The following is a 17,507-nucleotide window of genomic DNA, read 5'->3' as shown; positions in this document are numbered from 1 at the left end:
CACCACCACCACTGTATGGGCAACTCCTGTCACAGGATTGTGTCATTGCAAAAATATTAATATTAGTCCCTCACTAGTCCCTCAACGTCAACAAGTGCAACAGAGGTGCAAGAAAGCTTACAGGTGAAGCTAAATTGAACTAAATATGTTTTCAATGCACGAGGCACTGTGAGCCTACGAAAACAAATTATGTACAGCACTCCATGTTTTGGTTCACATTGTATCCAATGTCTTTCATAATGTTAGTCACTAGAGATGCAAGACCTGTCCCATATGTTCAGGCATGTACACTTACTGCAATGTTCACTCATTTACCATGACTTTCATATACATTCACGGGGACGACAAGACCGTCGCCCCGTGGAGCTGGAGGAAACTAGACATGCATGCATGACATTTCGACGGGACCGCCGCCATGAGAAAGTGGAAGGGAGGGCGGTGTAAACGTAGACATGGCCAATGCGAGTCAAAATGTAGCATCAGCTTAATATCTGATACAGGTTGTATTTGGACCCAAGATATTGAACTTATTTTTGTAAGATGGAGGAGTGCTTGAAGCTTGCTTCACCTCCGCCGCGGGTCAGCCCAGTATTGCACTATCTTCAGGTTCGGCCCATGATTTTTGGCCTGCGGACATTTATCCGCTGGAAGCTAGCCATATACAGCTTCACTGTAAAAAGCTCTTCAGATTTCAGCTGAATCATTGTTGTCACCTTCAAAATACTCCCTATTAGACAAAATACACTGTTTCCACCTCCTGGAAGTCTTTTGCTAAGCACTTCAGCAGTGATGTTGTTCAATCTTGAATTATATCCCCGAAATGCTGCCACCAGAGCGCCAGTTTGCATTTGAGGAACAAAGGAAAGTTGCAGCGGGCTAAATTGTGCAAGCAGAAAGGGTGTTCCAGCACAGTGATGGAACTGTGTGAAAAAAAATAACGCACTATCAGTGAAGAGTACGCAAAGGCTTTATTCATGGTGGAGATTCCAGCACCACTTGTTCAAGTTTGGTCACATGTGGCCATAAGTGAAAAATTTTCATTCTTCCAGGGGGAAGAGGGGGGGGGGGGCAACCAGCTTTCCGACCCCCCCCGTTCCCCCTGGAAGAATGAAAATATATATATATGCCAAGAATCTGGCGTCTCTCGGTGGTGCAATCTTCCTTCATGTAATTGTATACTTGGCTGTCACTAACACTGCTTCACCTTTCAGGCGTAACTGCAGCCTCTCTGTCTCTCTGACCAGATTCTTCTTGGTATACATACACATATATATATATATATATATATATATATATATATATATATATACCAAGAATCTGGTGGCTCTCGGTGGTGTAATCTTCCTTCATGTAATTGTCGTATACTTGGCTGTCACTAACACTGCTTCACCTTTCAGGCGAAACTGCAGCGCCTCTCTCTCTCTCTCTCTTGTTTTTTTCTCCGAGTTCGAGTTTAAGCGTTGCTGCGAATCACTGCTGTTGATTTTGATTTCGAGTGAATCTGGCTAGGCCTCATTTCGGTTACTGAGTGAATTATAAAGGGTGCTCCAACTGTCATGCATCAAGACTGAAAAAAAAAAAGCGCAATAGCATTACTCCAGCCACCAGTAATTTTTTGTTACCGAGGTTTATTTTGGTAATTGCAATTATTTATCTAACTCGAGACGTACTGCCCTAATTATAATGATTATCAAAGTGTCAATGGGATATCTGCAGGCACCCCCAAATGACATCTAACTAAAGTTTTCAGTGACGTACTGATTGCGTACAATTTTTTCTGTCTGCCAAAGAAACCTTACAAAATATGAAAAATTCCACGTGACTGTGCTCCTACCCACATCATAAAGCAGCACCCTCAAATAAGCTGATTGAAAGCAACTACATGCCTGTCGCAAACACGAAGAGACAGCGTATCACCTTCATAATGGTACGGAAGGAGCACCAACAGCAGGTTTCGCGCTTCGCAGCTATTCCTTCCTCTCATTTCTACGGCACACTTATCCGTCTTTCAAGGCCGACTGATCACATCGATAACAAAAGTCCCTTGACAACGCAGCTGAAGCGCCGCTCTAACTACGCATGAAACGCGAAAAGCAGTAGAATAGGCATGGAATGTTTCAAAATCCCGGCTCTGCTTGCATTGCATCGAAAGAGAGCGCACGCAGCTATATTTCGCACCAGAAACATGCTTCGGACCAAAGCCAAACTAAAGTGAGTTTTATTTTTCATGAAAGTGTATGCATGCTGCAGAAACAGGTTCGTGACAAAAAAATAAAGGCAAAACAAACAGACCGAGAAGCCGCCCACATGTAGAGAAAAGGCAAATCCGATGCGTTCAAAAAAGAAAATAGATCACTCCTAAGGGAGTCGAATTGGCAATCAGGATTCCTGAAAAAAAAATGTATAAAAACAACATCAGATATCAGTGTGCCCTTATTATCAATGAATTCGTAAGCCCAATTGAACAGCAGCTGCTACCTAGACGACGTACTCGAATAGTTCTCCTGCAGCTACGCAGTACTGAGTCCACTTTATGACATCTTCAATGGCTTTCTTGATGACCGACGCTGGAATTCTATGGCAGGCATCCTTTATCCTTGCCATGAGCTAATCTGACATCTGTCTTGATAATGTAAGCACGACCTTTCAGATAACGCCAAAGAAAGAAATCGAGTGGAGAGAGGTCAGGTGATCTAGCCAGCCAAATTGCAGGCCCGTGTCTTCCAATCTATTGCACACGAAAGTCGCACCCAGCCAGTTTCTTGCTCGGCTGCTGCTGCATGCAGCTGCCCCATCTAATTACTGATGCCACAGAAGTGGAAGATGTGACAGCGGGACTTCGCTAAGAAACTCATCAACCACTCCTTCGAGGAAGTAGTCCATGTAACACTGTCCAGTCAGTGTGTGATCGAAGAAGATGGGACTGATTATAGCACCGGCGTAAATTCCGTTCCACTCATTGAACGACCAATGGTACTGGTGACAATTGCGCTTTACTCAGTGTGGATTCGAGTCACTTCAATAATGTGCATTATGCTAATTTACCTGGCCCTTTGTGCGAAAGTTGGCTTTATCTGTGCACATGATGTTGCTCAAAAAGTCTGGTGACGCATTGGCTTTTGTGAGGGCCCAATTAGAGAAATCTAGGCGATTCTACAGGTTCCTATCTTCCAAGCATTGGGGCTGCTTAAGGTGGTACGGGTGAAAGGCCGTCATTTAGGATGCTCCAAACTGACGACTTAAAAATTGGTAACTGGGCGGCCATGTCCTGCATGCTAGTATGAGGGTTTGAGGCCATAAATGCTAGAACATCCGTGCGTAGGCTAGGACTCGAAGATGGAATCCTCCGCTGGTGTTTCTTGAAGCTGCAGGTTTGTCTCAGGTTTCCATAATTTTTGATGATAGTCGATGTGTTTGGTCTACCACCACACTTCCATGATGGCCTTGCTCTTGTTGCCATTTCCAGCTCCGAAGGCAAGGATCATGTTTTCCTTGTGCTCATTAGAGAAAAAAATGGCAACTGAGACGAAACGAAATGCAACTTTAAGCATTTGCACTGATGTCAATTCGCTTTTGTGGTGATAGGTTTTGAGGGGAAAAAAAAGAAAAAAAGAAAAACCATCCGTGCACTTTATCTATGCTAAGACAACAGCTATCACAGCTTGTTTCCAACTAACAAATGCGACATGTTAATTCGGCCGGGATACGGCTGATAATATATATAAGGCACTAGCTTGATCATAATGTTTTTCTTTATTTCGTCCAGGCTAATTCAGAGGGAGCATGTTCGAGGGCACTGCTTTATGATGTGGGTGGGAGCGCAATCAAATGGTATTCTCCATATTTCGCAGGGTTTATTTATCAATGGTTAGTATTTATCAATAGTTTAGTACGCAATTAGTACATCGTTGAAAATAGTGCAGTTAGATGTCCCTTGGCTGTGCCTACAGATGCCTCATTAATACTTTGATAACTATAATAGTATGTCTCGAGTTAGATAATTAATTACAATGACCTAATTAAATGCCAGTAATGAGAAAGATTACTGGCAGCCACTCTACTGTACTGGAAACAATATGCATTAAATTTTCTTCAAGTAATGTATTCCTCTCTTTTAAATCTTGGTGAATGTTAGTTCATTGAGACACCCTGTACATATTTATTACCTTTGCATGCAAGTGACGATGTTTCCATCCCTAATAAATGTTATAAATTATTAGAATTTTCTTTTTCGTGAGTCGTTGGCATTATTTACTGGAAAGAGAAGCCATACTGAGACAGATCATTCATGCGCATTTCACACGCCATTGATAAAAGACTGCTGAAGGGGTCACTGAAATATATAGTTTTTTTTTCAGGATCAAGAAAGCACGCAAAGCAATTTGAAGCGAGGTGAACATACAGCAACTTATTCATTCTCCAGGCATAGGCTATCCATACCTTTAGAAATGGTTGTTGATCGACTACTTCCTTCTCTATTAAAAATATGAAATTTGTCCTGTGTATACATTTTGATATATTGTGTATGCGCATAGCGCTTACAGTGTAAATTTAAAACAATGTTGAAGTGAGAAAATACAGATGAGGCAGCCGCTGCTGGTGCTTCTAATGTGCATGTCCTCCTATTGTCAGGGTTTCGCAGAAATACAGTGAAAGTATGAATTAAAAGCCATGCAGGTCCGCCCCAACAATGATGGCAGTTTGACCTTCAGGTACAAATTCGTGGGGCGCAATTCTAGGGCAGTGAAAAAGCATGGTCAACGTGCTTTGATATTTTATTTGTTCTTCCGCGCTTTTTTTTTTGCCTTGGATATCTTGATTTTTCCACTCCTTAATTTGCAGCTACAGCTCAATTTTGTATTCGTAGATTTAAGTTTCGTCGAGGGCAAGTACCATTTGCAAGAATTTGCATTTGCCATCTTGATGGAAATATTTCAGAAGATCAGAAGAACAGAAGACTTCCACAAATCAAGTGCCTTTGTTATTCTTACAGTCAATCGATGGTCACTAAACATAAGAGAACATATGCTCACAATCGATTAAATGTCTATCAGACCTACAGCATGCGGCCATGATAGTATCGCACTTCGACTTTATACGGAACATCATGACGACACCAATGGTGGAAATTTGTCTAAAGTGTCTGTACCATGAATAGTAATTTTCCATCATAATCAGTGCTTCGCCTTTTCAGCTAAACATACTTCTTTTGCTTACTCACCACATGGACTTCAGAGACAGGACTCAATATAAATCAACAGACAGGCGTCAATATAAATTTGTGAGTAAGTTTCTGAAACAGTTAATTATCCTGAATTCAAAACCGTTATGAATCATATTTTTGCTCCAGAACTGAGCCAGAACCAAACCAAACAGCTATTGGAGACAAAGGATCAGTTTTAAACACAGGAATTACGTCTACAAAATAACTGCATGTATAACTAAACTGCCAAAAATGCTCAAAATCACAGGTGATATAGACCTCTGCCACAAAACTCAAAATAAAACTTGCATTACCCATTTAGTTTCTGCAATACTTTGAAACTTTTGTCGTCTCACTTATAATTTGTGATACTTCGGCATTTTTGCACACATATATACAGGGTGTCCCAGCTAACTCGGACCAAGATTTTGAAAAAACCTATACGTTCTTCAGAACAGAAATCATGTGGATGTTGTTAGCATTTATGTAAACTTACAGTACAATTTCTTTGCTCATCTTTTCTTTTTTTAGTAATTAGCTGAGATAAACTAACTTTTCAAATATAGCTTGAAACATTCAGGCGTCAATAGGAAAGTTGCGGAGTTCCACAAATATTACCCAACCCAGGCACTTCCAATGAGATAAACTGAGCGTGGCTATTTTTATTCAGGAAAAACTAAAGCCCGCGAAGTTTAATACCATGTGACAGCGCGCTCTGTGCGCCTGAATGCACCACGATTACAGCACTCTCAACCGTGCTTTGTAAATAACATTGCTCACTTCGCGCCTTTCATGCTGCCGACGACAGAGCTTCGCGTTGTGCTTGGTTCCGAGATAAATGCCAGTGGGTTCGGGCGGCAGTTGAAATACAGCGTGGCTCCCGTTTCTGCGGCAATAATTGCGCTCTCACGCTAGCAGAATGCATGCGGAGGAAAAATTACAAACTCACGAGTTCGAATTTGGGAACGAGACCCCAACAAGCAAACACGCATTATAACAAGCTTGATAACATTGTCTGAATTACGCTGGTTGTCACAAAAGGAAGAATTGTAAACTGACACAGAAGGTTGCTTTTTAGCTTCCTGTCCATTCCTTGTCGGCAGAGAATTTGTAATTTTATATTACTTACACGCCTTTTCCATGTCGTACAAAAGTTTCACACAGATGGCTCTTTTCGTGGATAACAGTTGTAGAGATTTATTCGCTGTGATGTCTTTCTAAAGAACGTGTGCAAACAAGTCGCCCTCTGCCATAATGCAGTATTTTCAGCACGTACGATGTAGCTTTTTTGATAACGCAAGATGTTATCTCGCTGCAGGCCTCAGCAATCTTTGCCTTTAGCTCTTCTGGTGTAGTTGTAGGTTTGCGTGCACTCAGTCTTTCACATCTCCTCACAAGAAGAAGTCAAGAGGTGTCAAGTCCGGTGACCTTGCAGGCCATGCCACTGGTCCATGCCGCCCGACCCACTGGCGTTTGAAGGCTTCGTCAAGCCAGGCTCGGCCAAGGCTGCTTCTGTGAGCTGGTGCACCGTCATGCTGATACCAAGTTCACTTTAAAAACGCAAGAGGAAGATCACAGCGAAAATCTTCGACTGGGCCTTCCAAGATGTTAATGTACCGCTGAGCACTGAGCATGTGGTAAAAAAATATGGGACCAATTATTCTTCCGTCAGAGATACCGCACCACACACTGAATGACCATTGGTACTGGTGTCTGGTCTGCACCACCCAATGCAGGTTCGTATCGCTCCAGTAATGCGCATTATGGATGTTGACTTGAGAATTTCTGAAGAAGGTGGCCTTGCCTCATCTGTCCAGAGCACTTTGTCAACAAAATCCAGTATTTATTTCGTCACTGTTCACAAGGATCCAATTTGAGAAATCAAGCAGCCATTCAAAGTATTTTTCTTGCAGATTTTGATGCAGTTGAAGGTGATAAGGATGCATTTCAGCCTTCCTAAGAACTCTTGACACTGAAGACTTTGAAATGCCGACCTCACCACTCACGCTGGAATGAGGGTTTGCAGTCATGAAAGCCAAAATGTCTCCTTCAGCCTCTTCACTGATGGTCCCCTTTCTGTGCCGCGTCTTCTTGAAGCTACCTATTTCTTTCAGCGTCAAGTAACTCCTCATAATTGTGTTTGCGCTAGGTCTTCCCCCACATTGCCAATTTCGGTACACCATGGCAGCCTTCCTCTTGTCGCCCCGTGCTGCACTTGAGTACGGCATGCTTTAGGCACTGCAAACAAATTCTTCGAAATGCTTGCACAGCATGACAGTAATAGACAGTCGAGCTCACATGCATCTAGCCGCTGGCACGGCTTGGAAGAAAAGCGGCGTTGTAACAAGTGACGCTCTCTCTCGCACAGGTTCCAGATGTATGATGCATGTTTTGTGTGTATTTTTTCTATTACGCATTGACTTGAACACTGGGAAAAAAAATTGCTCTTCTCGTCATATTGGAATGAACGGCTGATGACGGCGCATTCTTCGGCGACAGGCACGAGCGGCTGATGATGAAGAGCTTTTTCGGAGCGCCATCACCAGCTGCTGCCGGCAATGTACGTCAGAGCCGAGCAAAGGTTGAAGCCCTTTCTCGTAAGTGAAAGGAAGGCGCGGCGCTGGCGATGCTTTTATAACAAATCACTAATGAAAGCACTGTCATCGCAGTGCATTCGGGCGCACAGAGCGCGCTGTCACGCGTTATTTTTTAAACTCCACGGGCTTTAGTTTTTCCCGAATAAAAACGGGTATGCTATGTCCAGATCTTGTTGGAAGTACCTGGGTTGGGTAATATTTGTGAAGCTCCACAACTTTCCTATTGACGTCTGAATGTTTCAAGCTATATTTAAAAAAGCTAATTAATTTATCTCGGCTAATTACTCAAACAAAGATGAGCAAAAAAATGGTGCTATAAGCTTAGATAAATGCTAACATCCGCGCGATTTCTGTTCTGACGAACGCATAGGTTTTTTCAGAATCTTGGTCCAAGTTAGCTGGGACACCCTGTACACACACACACGCACACACACACACACACACACACATATGTGTAGAGAGTGAGATACCAGCTTTAGACACGATTGACACAATAAAGCACAATTATTTATTCAGCTCCAGGCATTTTAGAAGGGACAGGAGAAAGCCTTGCACAGATAATCTTTACACGGTTGCTGAACCACTCGTGACATTTTGAACACACTTAAAAATGATCATGTATAGAATGTTGCAACGATCATCTTAAGCGAACATGGCAGTGCCACGCACCGTGGCAAAGCCACAACTCTATAAGAAAGAAATGTGAAATCTCATGATTCTCTCTGGGATTTTCTCATCCCTTTGTCATTCCAGCCCAGACTTGAGCGTGAAGTTGCCAGGGTAGAAGCTTTCAATAGGTCAGTTGATGAAAGACCTGAGCCGGCTGTGTTCCGAGAAGGGAAAGTGGCTCGCCCATTGTGTGCACTGCCAACACCATGTTTAAGTGATGCTGGCACTGGATGGGGTCGGTGAAAGGGGACAGTGAGGAGAGGGTAGCAAAGGTGAGCGAGTAGCCGTGTAGTTGGCAAATCAGTTCTGTGGTAGCCCGCAAGGTGGAGGAAAGTTCATGGAAAGAATATTGTCATCAACCCAACTAGCGCAAACCTACAAAGGGTTCAGTAGGGTGGCTGACAATTTTTTCTTTCCTGCAGCATAGTTTGTCAAACACACGTAACTTTGCCACTACAGCATCATTTAAAATTCTTGCAGGCTGGTACACTGTATAACATTTATGAGTTAAAGTGGTTTGGGGGTCCTTTAAGGTGCATCATTTTTATACCCTCATATCTTGTTTACATATTGCACTTGAAATGACACCACTCAAGTAACTACAAAATAAATTATTGCACTGCAACTTGGCAAACAGTGATGTTGGTGGGACATTTGGTATATACGAACAGGCAAAATGGCTCCTCTTTGTGACCATTTCGCCGTTCAAATTTTCCTAAAAAATCAAATTCTGTGTAAATGTGTTCTTAACTTAAAACCAGTTAGATCTCAATAATGCGATCCATCTGGATTTCGGGGTCATAGGAATTTGGAAGTCCTGGTCAGGATGCATTCCGTACTATGCTTTCCATTGTGAGATACCTAAGCACATTATGTCTGCAGTAGACACAAATTTCTTAGCCACCATGAGAATACAATTGCAAAACTGTGATGCAACATCCTGGACTTTCACGATTCTGCAAGAGAAGGCATAACTGCACCGGATTGACAGTGTACGCCAGACGCTACTACCACGCATACCTTGGATTTCTTCAACCAATAGCAATCGTCATGAACAAGAATTTCTTCCCTTCACTTTCGTATTGTGATTTGACACAAATCATACGAATACTTTCTGTACATGAAATTCAAACAAGGAAATGGCCCTTCGTTTTCTCCACTAACCAACATACTTCTAGCCCGCTGTACCTATGAGAACGGCACGGTGACCACATGCATGTAGAGCAAGAGTGCTGAGATTGGCTGAATGACAAATTCACCGGCTACCTGTGGGCGAGGCATTCTTATTGAACAACTGGAAGTTTCTGTGCAAAAGTTGGCTGTACCATGTGTTTGCCGAAGAGGTACCTCTCTGCACCATCTGCAGCCTTCCTGCAGCAGAATATAGTTTGGAGCAGTGGTCACTTGGGTCAGTCTCTCCCCCCGAAAGTCCAACAGGTGTTGTTGGAGCCAAAACTAAATATCCGACAATTACGAATATTGAATTCTTGAATCGGGTAACGAAAGACTATTGAATTCGTATTCGAAGTATATTATATTTGCACACCCCCATACTTGGCCTTCTGTGCCAAGAATGGTCTGGAGCATTACTAGGGGATTTGTTCCTCTGACTGACAAGGGCGGTTGTTTGGTCTATTCTATACTCTCACTGACGAGTTTCTATGGCAACGAAGGGAAAGGCTACAGAGGCAAAGCACGCACGAGAATGCTCTTGAAGAAAGTCCTGCATTCTTGTCTGCATCAGTTTAAGCTGAGCAAAAGAAGGCAAACATATTACAAAAGTGAAATAAGCCACTGAGTGTCAAGTTTGACTTAATTTTCAACCGTTCTCTGCGAGTAAATGAGAAACGTTGCTGGAATACTTGGCTCAGCAACACATGTGCAGAATCTCCCCTCCTGTTGCGTTATCTTCACTGCCACAGAAAGATGGAGTTGTCAGCGAGTATAGCGCTCTGTTCCAGGTGCACTGTAGTGAAGGCAGTAACAAAAGGGGAAGCCCGATCGTCTCTTTGCCGCTACAAACATGTTTCAGGAGTATCAATAGGACTCAGCGAGGTAGAGCACAATTATGTCACCTTTCCTGCCTTTTCTGAGAGCTATATACACAGCTGCCCGTGGTTCCGACGGTAATGGTAGCAAAGAGGACACTCAAATTGGGAACTTGAGTGTCCAGGGTAGCATCCAAGGGTGGTGTAACTCTAGCCCCCGGACTACAATGGCACCAGTGGTTACGCAGACAGACGACGGCCGCTGGCCTGGTGCTGTGTCCCAGCACTGCAGCGTGCCGATCGCCGCTCGGTCACGCAGAAGACGCAGAAAGGTGCACAGTTGGCCCGAGGCGCGCCTCCATCATTCTGCACCCGGCTTGCCGACAGGTGCGCGATGTAGCCCGCAGCCAGCCGGAGGGTCTCCACCTGTATGTGCCGAACCCATTATTTAACTGTGTACATGTGGCTGGACAAATAGCGGTTGCGCTACTACATTGTCCGGGTAAGATGTCATATCCATCTGTGAGACTCGTGTTTGCAAAATCAGACGACAAAGATTAACATGCAACAATGAACACTTGTAGGACGATGCATTGACTCGTACGTTCGTACTGTTGTTTTACCATAAAGCAACTGCCTCATAGCAACTGGCACCAACTGTCGCCCTTTCCCCTGAAATGAAAAAAAATTCTGTTGCCATATCTGTGTGGTTTCGCTTGTAAACTACAATATTGTATTTTTTTCCACAGTTCCGATAGGTGTTGCAGTGACTTGGCTTTGTTGCAAAGTACTCGGTAACCCTCACCCAGAAGAGGCGCAGCCCCTGGTGCCATTGGTGTGAACTAAATACTATTGAATGCACTGACTATAAACTGGATTGAGCTGCGTATTAAAGAAGTAACTGCAAAATAACTTTTTGAGTTGGTGTTTGCTGAGCAACATAGTGTAGGTAAAAAAAAAAAAAACGGAGAAGAAAGGTTCTAAGTGACAGACAGAAGAGAAAGAAAGACGGCGCCACTCGGCAAACTTATGCACGCAGCCAACACATTCAAGGAAACACCTCTCACGCTGTTGTGCATCTGCTTTTCTGGCTGTGGAATGGTTCATTGCTGCCAAGTTGTGCTCTAAAGTCCTTGGCTCAAATCCATATTTAGGCCCTTTTCGTAGCACATTGGCGATGTCTTCCAGGACGTGGGTATTATCAAATACATGAAGCCTGTTGTCCAGCTGTTTGTTTTGCTTTTTTATATTTTCATGTAGCCTCAGTAGTTGGACCAAAGTAGTTTTCCATGAAGATTTAGTGAATTAGTGGACAATGCATCTGAAGTTTTTTTGGCTTTTTGGAAGCTAGCCACTCTGAGTCTTGAGTGAAGCAAAGTATGTGTAGCCAATCATAGTAAGGTCCATAGTAAATATGGGCTTGAGCCAAGAACTTCAGTGCATGACTTGGCAGCAATGAATTGTTCCATGGCCAGGAAAGCAGATGCAGAACAGCGTGAGAGGTGTTTGCTTGAAGGTGCTGATTGCCTGCATAAGTTTGCTGTGTAGCGCCGTCTTTGTGTCTTGCGTCTGTCACTTAGTATCTTTTTTTTTTTTTTTGCACTGCAATATCATGTCGTAAAGAAATAAAGTCACAATACTCGACAAACATCGGCTGTAGCTGCAATCGCCACCGTGTGCTTGCCAATCAACCTTGGCTCCGACGGGGCAAACGCTTCAAGCACGCTCGCTTGCTGCAATGGCCCGAATCAGCCTCGATCGCCACTGAGCTTTCTTGGCGATGGCAAAGTGCACGCTTGGGATATTGATGCGCGGAATGTCATGTGACCCATCTGCCACCGCCGTCATAGCACTATTGTCACGTGGCGGTGGCTGCTGCTTCACCATGCTGATTAACAATCGGCTGAGTGTCCGCAATCCCGACAGTATCAACTAGAGCATCAATGAATTTTGCCAGAGTTCGAGGACGTACCGTATTCACTCGAACGTAACGCGGACTTTTTTCCCGATAAAACGGGTCCGAAAATTGCGTGCGCGTTAGAATCGAGTATGACCCTAAATTTGCGTTACCATATCGCCATCGGTATTTCAAAATGGCCGCCTTGTACGCGATTCGAGCCAACACGAGCCAAGCTGCCATAGCTTTCTCCATGTGCTGCAGTACGATTGCTTAGGCCACGGATGTCAATGTCTCCTTTGGCTTCGGTTAGTGCACGGTCCGTCTTCCCGTTTTCTGCGTTTGCTCTATCAGCATGGAACCCGCCGTGGTTGCTCAGTGGCTATGGTGTTGGGCTGCTGAGCACGAGGTCGCGGGATCGAATCCCGGCCACGGCGGCCGCATTTCGATGGGGGCGAAATGCGAAAACACCCGTGTGCTTAGATTTAGGTGCACGTTAAAGAACCCCAGGTGGTCAAAATTTCCGGAGTCCTCCACTACGGCGTGCCTCATAATCAGACAGTGGTTTTGGCACGTAAAACCCCAAATATTATTATTCTATCAGCATGGAGTGCCTACTGCAAAGACATGCCGAGTCACATGCATCACGATGCCGCAATTAAAAGAAAAGCGATCACGTGTGCGGAGACGGACGGAAATAGGGCCGCATCACGGGCGTTCGAAGTTATCGAAACTTGCGCGCGGGACTGGCGCAAACAGGAGAGGATTTCTACATCGGCGGCTGCTACGTACGGCGCGGCCGCGCGGCCCCTATCTTGAAAGCGATCTGCGACGGAGACAAGAGTCTACGCATCTAGGCGCACCGCGCTGTGTTCTCGTCGCTTAGTTCGCGTTGAGAAGCGAGAGGCTGCACAAAGGTCAATTCCCTTGCTTCTGCTACCGTATTTCCTTGCTCCAGCGTTTTGATCAAAACTTTTCGCGGTCATTGAATGAGACATATGTTCATGTTTGCTTGCGCGCACGTGGCACCATGCTTTTTAATTTAGCTAGTAAGCGAATGTTTAAAAGTTTATACGGCCGATAAAACTACTATCCTTACTTTTGGTATAGCTATCTACTAATTTGCTATCGTAATCGGTGCTTCGCCTTTCGGGCGAAACTGACTTTTTTTTTATTTATCGCAACTGTAGTGCATAGGGAGCAAATCCTTGTTTTTTTTTCAAATGAGAGAAAGTTGTACTTCTATATGAAAGAATGAGGTGCACGGTGATGTAAAGGACCTTTTTTTTTTTAGTTCATGGCAAACGGGTGCGTTTTTTTTTCCTTTTTTCTTTGGTCGCGGAACACGGGTGCGCGTTACAATAGGCGGTGCGTTAGAATCGAGTAAATACGGCATTTCTCGTAACTGGTGCAAAATTTCTGTATATGACTTCAGTATACTGTTCGGCTTCAATCACGCAATTGGGACATGTGCCATAAAGTGAATCACTACAACAGGAATCCTTCAGTAGTAATAGAAGGACCCTAGTAATAGTATTGGAAGACTCGGTTACAAGTTCGTTTCACCAACTTGTAAACTTGTGTGACATCTCATTGCGATGTGTTGTGCAATTAATCTGCCCATTCGTGTATATATAGCTGAGGTGACAGAATTGCGCTACCTGCCACATTGTGAAATTTTTTTTTTATGAGCATGTTTCCATAATAAAAAAAAATATAACAAATCACCTTGCGTGGATGACACCACTCGCGTAAAGTTAATACACCCTCATGTATTCTCGCGCGGAGGTAGAATGCCTGGGGACGCTCCCTACAATAGTACAGACAGTACAAACAAAATTTACATGGCTTCTGTACGGTTCCTGATACTTGTGTCCCGCGGTCCTACGGCACTCGTATAAAAAAAATATCAGTAGACGTGAGAAGGGCAGGGAAATGTAACGGATGCAGAGGCAAAGACGTCACCTTGGACAGCCTTCTGTCCTTTGGCTCGGTCGGGATGAGCTCACGCAGCGCTGTCATAGCGGCATTCACAGCTGCCACACCGCCACGTTTAGTGGGACGTCCGGCTTGGACCTCCGGTGCGTCACCCATGGTTCCATACGCGTGGAACTGTAAAAATAAAGAGAGGTAGCCCGTGTCATATACTGTAAGTGTCAGCCTTGTTTGACTTTCCATACAGAAATGCTGTTTAAAAAAAAGCATAACAATAATGAAGTCTGATTCGTGTCTGGGAATATGAACGCGAAAAAACTAACCCCGTACCTGAATATTTTACTGCAAGCAGCCTCCAAATTTAGGGTTCCAAATTTTACTCAGGCCCTTTTCTGTGTTACATGGTGAGGGCAAATGCAAAAACACCAAAATGTTGGTGCACGCGAACGGACATCATCAAGCAATGCGAGGCAAGGTAAGCTCTGCTTTAAGGGATACCTATTTGTGCCAACTCTTGCAATACGTGATTTGTTATGCGGTAGCTATCACCAAATCAAATGCTTGCACAAATGGGCTGTCTGTAGCTTCACTAATCTTAATTGCGACATGAGGTATGGAGATCAGCTATATATATGTATCGCGTCTTCTCTGTAGCTTCTGCGAAGAGGCTGTATTTTTTTCGAATCGATAAGCCGCCCTCAGTCAGACGAAATGCGTCCAAATATCGATTTCGTTAGTGTATATAGATTGAGTTTCACTGAAACACCACTACACAGTATAACTAGCTACACACGTGTTAATATACGCCTGTGTGCACACGCGTGCAAATGACCGTTCAGAGCATGTATTCACTATCTTCTTCGAACTCGCTACCGGCCGCGCCACTCAGCATCCCGGCACGAACAGAGAACTGCCAGTCTTGTACTTGAGCAGCAGAACACGTGTCGCGCGTCTAGTCGCGTTAGTGGTAGCGTTTGTCTTGTGTGTGCTGTATAGTTAAAATAGTTAAAAGTATACCGATAGACGCCTGGGGATGCCAGTCGCATTCCTGTTGCGGAGTGATGCTACATCACTCTGCCTTGACTCTACCACCGCATGTCCCCTGTCTTTTGAAAGAAGGGGTGTGCTAAATGCTAGCCTGCTTATATTTCTAGTTTATTTGTTCCCAGTAGGCTATTTTCGCACGTGGTGTGAACCGGGGAACCGCGGGTGCACATCGTACACACGTACGTCAAGCACGTCATGGGCAACAAAATTTGTGCGTTTTTTTTTTGCGTGTATGTACTGGAGACAACCAAAACAAGCAAAAGCTAAAAAAATGTTTGGGGTCTTACGTGCCAAAACCAAGATCTGCTGATTATGAGGCAAGCCATACTCTGGATTAATTTAGACCACCTGCTGGGGTTCTTTAACGCGCACCCAATGCATAGCACACGGGCGTTTTTGCATTTCGCCTCTATCGGAACGCGACTGCCGTGGCCGGTACTATAGGTGATCGCGCGACCTCGTGCTTAGCAGCGCAGTGTCATAGCAAAGACACCTAGAAAAAAATATAGGTGGCTTTGGCCATAGCCGCTAAGCCACCACGGCGAGTAGCAAGCACTAGATTACGCGCAACGGCAACAATAAGCGAAACGTTTGTAGCTTTTCCGAAGGCAAGCGGCAAGGAGATATACATACACTGTGGATGGGGGTCAGAAAAACCGGACTGGGAAAAGGGGAGGTCACAGTGTGGACTGTTGGTGTTCCCGCCTGCTTAGAAATTACACGGCATGTACAAGAAATGATCGATAAAATTTGAGCGAGGAGAGTCGAGTAAGGATGAGAATATATGTGAAAAGTTCACTGCACGAGAAAGGTGATTCAAAATAACTTGTCCTTATGTTAGCTGCATGGTGCATACTTGGTAAAGCCATTGTAACAAAAAAAAAAAAGAAAAAAAAAATACAGGCAGGAAGAACGCAAGACACAAGTCTAGTGTTCTTGCTGTCTGTTTTATTTGCTTAACAATGACTTCACCGTGTTTCTAGATGTAGGCTTTATGGTATAATACCACCCCCTACTAGTCATTATCTATGTGTCCATAAAGGTGTGAAAACATTTTTATTCAATTTGTGGATTATGTCAACAACCAAGAAGAATGAAGAAAACTGTACGCTTGTCTCCCCACCCTACTATTCTTTTTCTGTCCCGCATAAGTATATATAAGTTAATTTTCTATATCTGTATGCGTACACATCACATAGTGAAGTATTTCTTTTCCCACGCTTCCGGGCAGACGATGCTTCGAAGTGTTTTCGTTTCTGTCCGGCGACACTTTGCAGTCAGGAAGGCCAACTTTTCTAAAAGTCGGATACATTGTCTAGCGGAGGCCGATTATCGGCTCGCTCGCCTCCATTTCTCATCCTTACGCGTTTAAATAGACTCGCGAACTGAAGTGGAACCTTTAACTCTCCTCGCTCAAATTTGACCAACCAAATCTTGTACATGCCATGTAATTTCGAAGCAGGCGGGACCACCGGCAATCCACACTGTGACCGCCCCTTTTCCCAGTCCGGTTTTTCTTACACACATTCAGTGTATACATGTATCTCTTATGCATCTATGTACCTCAATCGTCTCACGAGCCCCAAACAATGAACCTGCCGCAAGACCTTATACGGGTGCCGCGACGATGCTTGCAGGTCTCATGTTACCGGCGTTTGGTAGAGGGCGTAAATTGGCCGCCGCAACGGCGATTCATCGACCTCGCGATGTGTTAGCCCACAACGCATTCCAAAGAACTATGTCGAATGTGCCAGCGGTATAGCCGCTGAGCGACGCGCGCGTGGTGATGCGGCTGCTGGACTTCCGTTACGTACGCTCGCTCGAACGTTTAAAAGTGCACAGTTCTACGAGTACCATCGGCGTTCCGTCAGTTGCGAAGGAATTAATAAACAACCTGCGCGAGTGTGATGCATGTGGCTCGTGTGTTTTTACGCAGTTGTGTTCGGTGCTGCTGAGAGCTTACGCAGCCCACCGAAAAGCTGATTATGTCAGCGAATGCTCATTTTATTCCAGAATATATATATATATATATATATATATATATATATATATATATATATATATATATATATATAGGTGAGGAACGTCACACACACAATGCGTAACGAAACGTAACGATGTAAAACATTGCTAAGCCAGTTGCACCGCATGTCGACCCTGTTCTGCTCGCG

The 17,507-nt window shown here is 44.3% G+C and overlaps 1 pseudogene; it reads left to right on the top strand.

Moving 5' to 3' along the window:
- Positions 1–452: 452 nt before the first annotated feature.
- LOC142583767 (U2 spliceosomal RNA) lies at positions 453–622 on the top strand (annotated as a pseudogene).
- Positions 623–17,507: the final 16,885 nt, after the last annotated feature.

The sequence above is a fragment of the Dermacentor variabilis genome, chromosome 5 (genome assembly GCF_050947875.1).
Source record: "Dermacentor variabilis isolate Ectoservices chromosome 5, ASM5094787v1, whole genome shotgun sequence".
Taxonomy (NCBI): Eukaryota; Metazoa; Arthropoda; class Arachnida; order Ixodida; family Ixodidae; genus Dermacentor; species Dermacentor variabilis.
Note: the sequence above shows the minus strand (reverse complement) of the source record. Positions and strands in the feature narration are given on the sequence as shown.